Consider the following 8138-nt stretch of genomic DNA (forward strand, 5'->3'; position numbering starts at 1 on the left):
TAAATTGGGTTTACGAAAATTTAGGGGTAATTTAATAAGCTTTTATCGGGTGCAAGCCGGAATTGGATGCTTTTACTGCCCGAGTTCCGGCATTTCGGGGAATTTTCTCTCTGACGGCTTGTCGAACGTTAAGTTATATGGAATTCTTCGCTACATTATATTTTCAAAAGTATCGCGTAAACCATAAATCACCGGATTTTTTAAAACCCATCCCCGATAACCGCTTGCCATATAATCCCCGGAATGAATAACAGAAACCGCGGCCACTTTTCTCCATATTTCTCGATTATCCCTCCTTTCGACCGAGAATAATCTAAATTCATTCAAATATCCCGGGAGGCCACGGAAATAGTGATATATGGGAGAGAGCTGTGGAAATAAAAGATTGTGGACGAGGCTCTTTTGTCTGGATAGCGAGGCAGGCGCCATTGTGGACGGCAGTTGTTTGGATCGCCGACGTAATTCCTCTGTCAACACGCGCGGGTTACTTGATATCGAAAGGATGACCACTAGATATATGGTTTTCCACCCCTTGATCCGGTGATGCATTAGGGTCGAGAAATAGGGATAATGGTACAGGTACATAAATAACAACGTGCGAAGTAAATGGAGCGTCATATTTTAAAGAATTATGGACACACATTGGGAATGTAGAAGGTTGGAAAGTACGAAACTTAAAGCCTGATTCATGTTGCACCTCTCTCGCACTCGTAGGTTCCAATCACCGCGATGGTTGTTACGAAAGAGCGTTGCAACGTTGCCTGCAACACCTTGAGGCGAGTTCGATATGCGAATCGGACGGCATTCGAAAGCAGACGATTTTATTTAAACTAAAGCACTATTCGCCCAGTTTACCAGACGTTAACAGGATGGAGACAATAATTCATGACGTTTCCTGGCGAGTTCCGGCACTCTGGTGCAACATTCGCAACTTCTCCTGGAGTCTGCGGTCGGAGCAGCCATTCCGGGAGACCTGTTGCCATTACTCAACTTCTGCACGGAAATAATTAAATTGTTTCAACTATACGTTTATCAAACGTGAGACGCGTTCGTCACTTGGGTGAGAAATTTTTGCTACGCCACTGCAAAAAAGCTGACTGTTGCATTAGCAACAAAGTGTCAGCCGCAGGACTCCTTCTGATATATGGTCGCATGACGAGGCGCATCATCCACGGGGGCCACCGAAAACACGCCATCAATTACAAACTGAAGGGGTTTATCTATCTGTGCATGTGACCAGTGCCGCCCCCGGGGGGATTTTCCACTTTTTATTCGTCCGGTTTAATCGAATCACTCCCCAGAGAGCTCAGATATAGTACGTTTGTAAAAGTTTATCGTTTCTTCGAAAATGGTTATGAAAAATTGGGAGTGTAAGAGCAATAAAATGTGCGGTTGTGGTAGTGTGGCTTAGAACTGTAATTGTAGTAAATTAATACGGGGGGATTTATATGGCAGCGGATTTGGCTTCATTTCAAGCCATTTGTCACTGGAAGTGGCCGAATCTGTAGAGGCGACAGGTGGCATTACTGCATCGCAGTCCAAAGAAAACTAGGTTGCTTGCCAAGAGTTTGGGGCCGTAAAAACTAACCCGCATTGCAAGAAAGTAAGGCTGCAAATGCATGTTAATGACAACGAAACGAATCCTTTCGAATTTTTAAGCCCCAAGTCGGGTTTATTTCAACGCAAAGTGAATCATCGATGAAATCAGCCCCGTTACAGGGGCAAACAACCGACTATGTTTATCGCCATTGAAACGCTGCCGAAAGCATTGAAAACCCTCGAAAATGCCCAAAAATGTATTTCAGGAGTTAGATTGAAGTGGTTCCCACAGATGGCACCTCAGGGCTTTGCCTCACTTGCATGACCGATTTAAATTCCTCATTCGAGAAAATGTCAAAATCGTTTTGCGACAGAAAATATTCACAAATAAATCATAACTATGCATTTAAATTCATAATTAATAACGAGCACATCTACAGGCCATTTGGCTTATAGCTTCAGTTGAAGAGAAACTGAAATTCCAAACTTACCGACCGGCTTTTGCAAACTAAAATCTGTGGTAAATCACTGCAAAACCCACTCTGCAAGAGCTTAACCATAAAGTTCCCATCGAAAACGTACTTTGTATGCACAATTTCTCGTCTAAAATACGCGAAATTACGCGGAATTAAAATTCACGATGGAACCGTACAATACAAGCAAAAACTGCGAATCAAACTGACGGGCGAGCAATTGTTAGTGTTCAATTTTTTCCGGTAAGAGGAGCATGTTATGTCCCCTTTTGGAGCGTTATTTAGACAGAGATCAACATACTCGCCGCTCGACTTGAAGGGGAGTGGCATTAGTCGTGCTTTTCAATTGTCCGAAGTTCTTTCTTTCTTGGTTCGCATTTAATAACATGGAAACTTTGGAATCTGCACTAAATGGTGAATAAGATGTTGTTTTGGAAACATGCTCAGTTTATATTGGAAATGTTTAATATTGAGTGCATGAGGGTTTCTTTCAACGAGTCGTTATTTTAGCCTCTTTGGAGATAAATGTGTCATAAACCACGAAGATCCCTGATTACGCCTCAAGAATTGCGAAAGTTTAAAATTTACGCTTCAAGCGTTACACTTTACTCTAACTCTTATTTATCGTCGCCCGAAACTTACATACAGGGATAACCACCTTAATCTTTTAAACGCGGTTTTATTGCCCTGCCTCGTAGAAAAACCGGGCATGTCTTAAACATGAAAAGCGGCAAATTCACCCTTTATTTCATGCAATAACCCCCCGTAAAGGGAAAAATGTAGACGATAAACTCGTGGAAGTTTAAAGTTGTGCCCGGCGAGAAATGCCATAAAACGTGTTGTATCCGGGTCTTTTCATAATTCCGGTTATGCCCGGAGCCGATTTTATTTCGCCGCAGGTTTAAACGCGACAGGACCTACAAGGGGGAGTAATTATGAAATCGGTATGAATCCATGAAAGTCATTAACGTTTTCATAATGGACTCAAAAATCACGCCATTAATAAAAAGCCGCCAAATTGCCTAATCTCGTTCTGTCGGACGAGGCAGCAGGGTAAAAAATTTTAATTCCGCCTGAACAGGGCTAAGTGACGAATTAGCCTGTCGCCCTGCGAGGCCCAGATTAATGACCGTCAAGGGCAACAGTTCGCCCTATTCACTAAATAGGGGTTTACGCGTTGACGCTTTTCGGGAATTGGCCCCCCCCTTCCACGAAGGGCCGATCAATCGATTTTTGTTATTTCGGGCGGCATTGTCCTCAAACTTGAGCTGCGGTTAGGGCCTCATTAGCTGCAAATATCAACAGAGGGTATGGCATTTTGCGTAAAGGTCGCGCAAGAAACGGGGGCTGACCGCTAATGACTTTTCCTCAATTTCAACCTAGGCTAAATATACCAGACTGACGGAGGAATTGAATTCTCGATACGAAATCCAATCCCGGGGAGTTTATCAAGAACCTATTAAACCGCAGAATACAAAAGCAGCAAATTCGAAATGTTTCTGCCCTCCGGGGAGTCTGATATCACACACACAGCATCCGAAAAGGAATACACTAAGGCATTCCTGCTGCACTTTCCTGCTATCGGTTTTGATACTCGACCTGTTTGGAATTGAAATCTGCCGTTTCTTTTTAACATATGGAGGATGCCGTATAAGAGAATTTTCTCCAGCTTGTACGTAAACAAGATAGATAAAAACGGTAATAGTAAAGCCCCCCGAGGGGGAGATCCCTGCGATTATTCCATTTGGATTGTTCCAGACACTCCAGGCAAGAGCAGGTCATAAATTACAAACTTTGAACTAATAGGGATTCAAACTAATCAAAACCTGACTGGGACCCATTCTTGACTCCCTGATAACAATGCCACCTTCACCCCTTATTAAATCTCTTTAAAGAACTCTAATGTAGAAAGCAGCATGTTTCCAGGGACTATCAGCCACAACTCAAAGTGACAACACCGCTCAGGATGTGTGTCAACGCTCGCGCTTCGCTGAATGGTCGACCGCATCTCACGTGACTTACACCGCCTCTGGCACCGTTGCCCTTGTGACCCAATGATCCTTGAATCTATAGATTTAAATCTATGCATTTTTCAATGGACAATTCTACCCAACTCATGGACTTTCATATCGTTCTATCAAAACAGCTCGGTTTTTCTTGTCTCGGCGAATTACTAGAGTCTCTAAATCATAGAAGAAAATATATGGGCGTTCGGTTTGGGAAACAAATCGCTAAATGCGATAAACAATAATTAGCACCAAAGAGGATACCGGCAAATAAAACCCCCATTTAGGCGATATTTTAATGGCCGGCAACACGATTCAGCAATTAGCGTCTTTTTGTTCGGCTTTTGCCCAAATTGAGCGATAAAACGTTGCAATTTTGATATCATTGCGTGTCCTACACCATATTCACATTAGTGAGGAATGGGAATTTGCAATTCGATTTTTCCAATTAGCGTAGGATATGCAGAATCTTTTTTCGATGCATACGTAATTATGTCCGGGACTGGCGCCCAACTCTCTCAGACGGCATGCGCATCAAAGAAACAAAATTGGACGTTTAAAACACGCTATTTTCGAATTTCCAATTACCACAGCCGGCAGCGTTGCAAGAATAATGGCTGACACAATTCATTTGGATATAATGGTCCGAAATTAATGGAGACATGGCATCGGCCGAGTGCGGCCGACAATTAACGAACGCAATAGAGGTGAGCGGCTTTCGATTCCCCCGCCGATTTATGACCCATTGTAATTAGGCGATGTGTGCTCGTAAATTTTCGGAGGTGAAACGGAGAATTGGGTCAAAAATCGGATTTGGGAAGCCATGAAATCACGAACGCCACTGAACATAAAACGCTAAATCGGCCGTCCTGAGGATCCCCGAGAGGGCCAAATCGTTCAATTAAATTTTACGGTAATGCTCGCCATCTTTGGCGGATTTTCTTTATAGTAGCCCCTTGGGGAAATATAGTTTCTCTTGGGATAAACATTTGGTATTTAAAATTCACCCCCACACGCCATTGTCCCAAAACTAATTTAAATGCGAGCAATTTGCTAATTATTATTGTTCTTGCACTGATGGCACCGACTGTTACCGAAAAACAACCCTTCAAGGTTTTAAGGGAATCGAATGAAGTGCTGTGCGCCTCTGGCTACGGCGCAAAACTTCTCGTGTAAAGCAACTTTGAGGTGGTTTTAATATTCCGATAAAGCCGTCAAAATATCCCTTAAAGAGTTTACGGTCTTCTTGAGCGCTTGTAATCGATAAAATTTGTTCATTTATCCCGCCATTAAACCGGTTTTATTGTGCCCTAAAAACTTCGGTTGTTTGAGGGATTTGGTCAGAGTCATAGCTTGTAATGTGGAAAACTGAAATATCACACTTGTTTGGTGTCTAACTCTAATTTAAGCTGAGTCTTAACAATTTCCCTTCTGGGTTTCAATTTGAAGCCCCTAAAACTATACTAAAAGCGTCAAAAGTTTTGAGATCGACCAAACTACAGCTGAAATCCATTTCGAGCCAAATAGATTAATAGGGAGAAGGGTTTTGTCCTGGACAATTTCTAGCAACAAGTACGGACCCTTTTCACGCTGAAATATGTAGGGAATTCAATTCGGTCTTCTCTAACGCTGGGGAATCGCAGTAATTTGACATATACAGAAGGAATATTCAACTTGAGACCAAATCTATCCAGCTTGAAATAATCTAGACCTGTGCAAATAACAATACCATGGAAAAACTGAATTTTGAAAGGTAGTTTTTTGTCACAACGGCAACAATGCTTAAGGCGATAAGAGTCATATGAGATGCTGGTGAGTCAATAGCGAAGCGCAATGTTTCAGACATGTTTTGAGCGATGTTGCCATTTTCGAAGAGTCACGACAACTTCTTTGAAAAATAGTCCTGAAAATATTCTAGACCTGAGCTATTTAGTGTATATTTGCGCTCCCAGCAAAATTCTCAACCATTCAAATGAGGAGGTTTACGTGTTTCTGCAAATTTCGCTCCGCGCGCCACTGGGCTCATCAAGGTGCGTGAAATTGGCTATTTTGTATTTGGAGAAGAAACACTGCAACTTTTTAAAAGTGCATAAAGTCAGTGGCGCTAACGACTTCTTAACATATTTCCCAGTTTCGACTAGACACTCCTCTGACGACACACAACGTCGCATCCCATCAAGTACCCGCCTACATTCGCCGCCATTTTCAATGACTCTTAAAACTAAAATATATCGAATTTGCATAAGCCCGTAACCAGTTTGAATAAGTTTTCCTAAGACTTTTAAGTCGGCTGAAAATCAGATTTGAATATTTATTAGAGGGTGCATCTGCACGAGGATTTATACGTCGAGAGTTTTCGCGTTCCGAATACGGATCTGGAAAGGCGAAGGAAATTCTGTGACGAGGGGCAACAAGTGCAGACCGAGCCCTAAATCACGCATTGTTGATTCTGGTCCGGAAATTCTGGATGCGACGGGCGAGAATCTCGATCGGACGTCCCGCTGTCCCGAATCAAACAAAGCGGACCCACTTAAAATATACGACCAGTGCATGCTGTTATTATTCGACAGTTAAGTGCCCTTTTCGGGCAGTGCTGTGCGAGGAAGAGAAAACTAATTACATTGCATCGAACTCCCGAAAATGGAAATGGCGAAACTTTAAAACCGATCGAACGAAAGCAATCTGAGAAAATGGCCGGAATCAAAGGAGCCACTCGAAAGTTGTTCAAAAAACTAATCAAAGACACAGCGATCGGATCTCTTAACCGGGAGAGGTGCAGCCCGGGGAGAGAAAGGAAACTTTTTCTAATTTTAACTGTGCCAAGAAAACTTTTCATAAAATTAAATTTTTCAAAGCGATTGTACGTCAGCGGTCGCAGAAAAATGGATGGCTGCCAATGGGTCCTAATTGGATTCTCACAGCCCTAAAACCGTCCATTTCGAATTGTGTGGAGAAATACTTTTTAATTGATCTTTTATGTTAATCTCCTGGACCGTGAGGGGAGATTTCGAAACTTTTTTTTATTAAAGCCAAAATCAATTTTTTAACAAACAAAAAAAATTTGACGCCATTAGAGAAATTCCCCGCACATGACAATTCATTAGCCCGATGTGTATTCTGAGTTGCCTAATTCGGGCACGATATTTATATTTCAAATACTCCGCATTAATAAAGACGCCCATGGACGGTTGCGAATCCTAGTTGCCATGGATACCATAACAAAGTGAGCGTGTTTCCAAGATGGCGATGCGGTTTTTCTGTCTCGTAGCCATGTTGATTTTGATTTGTGTGTTTTTTTTTAAATTCAGTTAAATTAAAGTCGGACTTGAGTGAATGGCCATGAACCAGAAGCATTATAAAATTGTTGTGCTGTATTTCCGACTTCTCAAATTGCTGAGGAGACATACCTGAGGCAACATGAATTTCTTAGGGAGAACGCTCTCCAATGGAGCAAAAAAAATTTCGAAACTCGCGAGAGAGTAAAACTGTGTTTTAATGCGGGGAAAGCTTCACACACGATCGGTGTAGGTCCGTGGTCAACCAGAAACAAAAAAAAAATGTGTTTTGCTGGTACGCCGCTGTTAGCGTTTTCAGAGATAGAGTTAGTATATGCCGGCACACAATAGTGCCGATAAGCAACTTTTCAGGAAGAAAAATGTCCTTTATGCGGCGGTAATGTTTAGAAAGTTGGAAATCTGAAGTTCTTTAGTTTTCGTAACGTAAAACATACCCTTAAGATCCATTGTTAGTAGTATCAACTCACCCACACTTCCACGGTTTAGAGTTCTGCAAAATATTCTAAATCCATTGTGTCGCAGTGCTGCGGAGGCTGAGTCTGGAACGCCATGATAGTTGAAAGCAATTGAAAGTCTGTTTCTTACTATGTTCTTATTGTACCTGATAATAATGATTCGCACTAGACGGTGGATGGAGTTGCACACTATCTATAGTTACTCTGTATATTAGCAAATGCACAGGAAGAGAACTAATTTTATTTTAAAATGATCCATCACCTTCCTAAACACAAACCACAAAATTTCGCACATAAGTGCTGTTTTGTGCATCATCTCTAAACGTCAGATTAAATAGATATTTTTGCGAAAGATGGCTCTGCACCCCC

The 8138-nt window shown here is 42.0% G+C and overlaps 1 protein-coding gene across 3 annotated transcripts in view; it reads right to left on the reverse strand.

The window, feature by feature from the left end:
* LOC136344778 (uncharacterized) overlaps positions 1-8077 on the reverse strand; it is a 62864-nt gene extending 54787 nt beyond the window's left edge. The window contains exons 1-2 of one of the 3 annotated variants that reach the window (XM_066292560.1): positions 7916-8077; positions 7782-7853 (exon numbers count right to left, since the gene is read on the reverse strand). The gene's annotated coding sequence lies outside the window, so the exon portion shown is untranslated. Of the gene's footprint in view, positions 1-7781 lie in introns of all 3 variants that reach the window. The other 2 variants (XM_066292561.1, XM_066292562.1) reach the window with 2 other exon arrangements.
* Between the last annotated feature and the right edge of the window lie 61 nt (positions 8078-8138).

Source organism: Euwallacea fornicatus, chromosome 17 (assembly GCF_040115645.1).
Source record: "Euwallacea fornicatus isolate EFF26 chromosome 17, ASM4011564v1, whole genome shotgun sequence".
Lineage (NCBI taxonomy): Eukaryota > Metazoa > Arthropoda > Insecta > Coleoptera > Curculionidae > Euwallacea > Euwallacea fornicatus.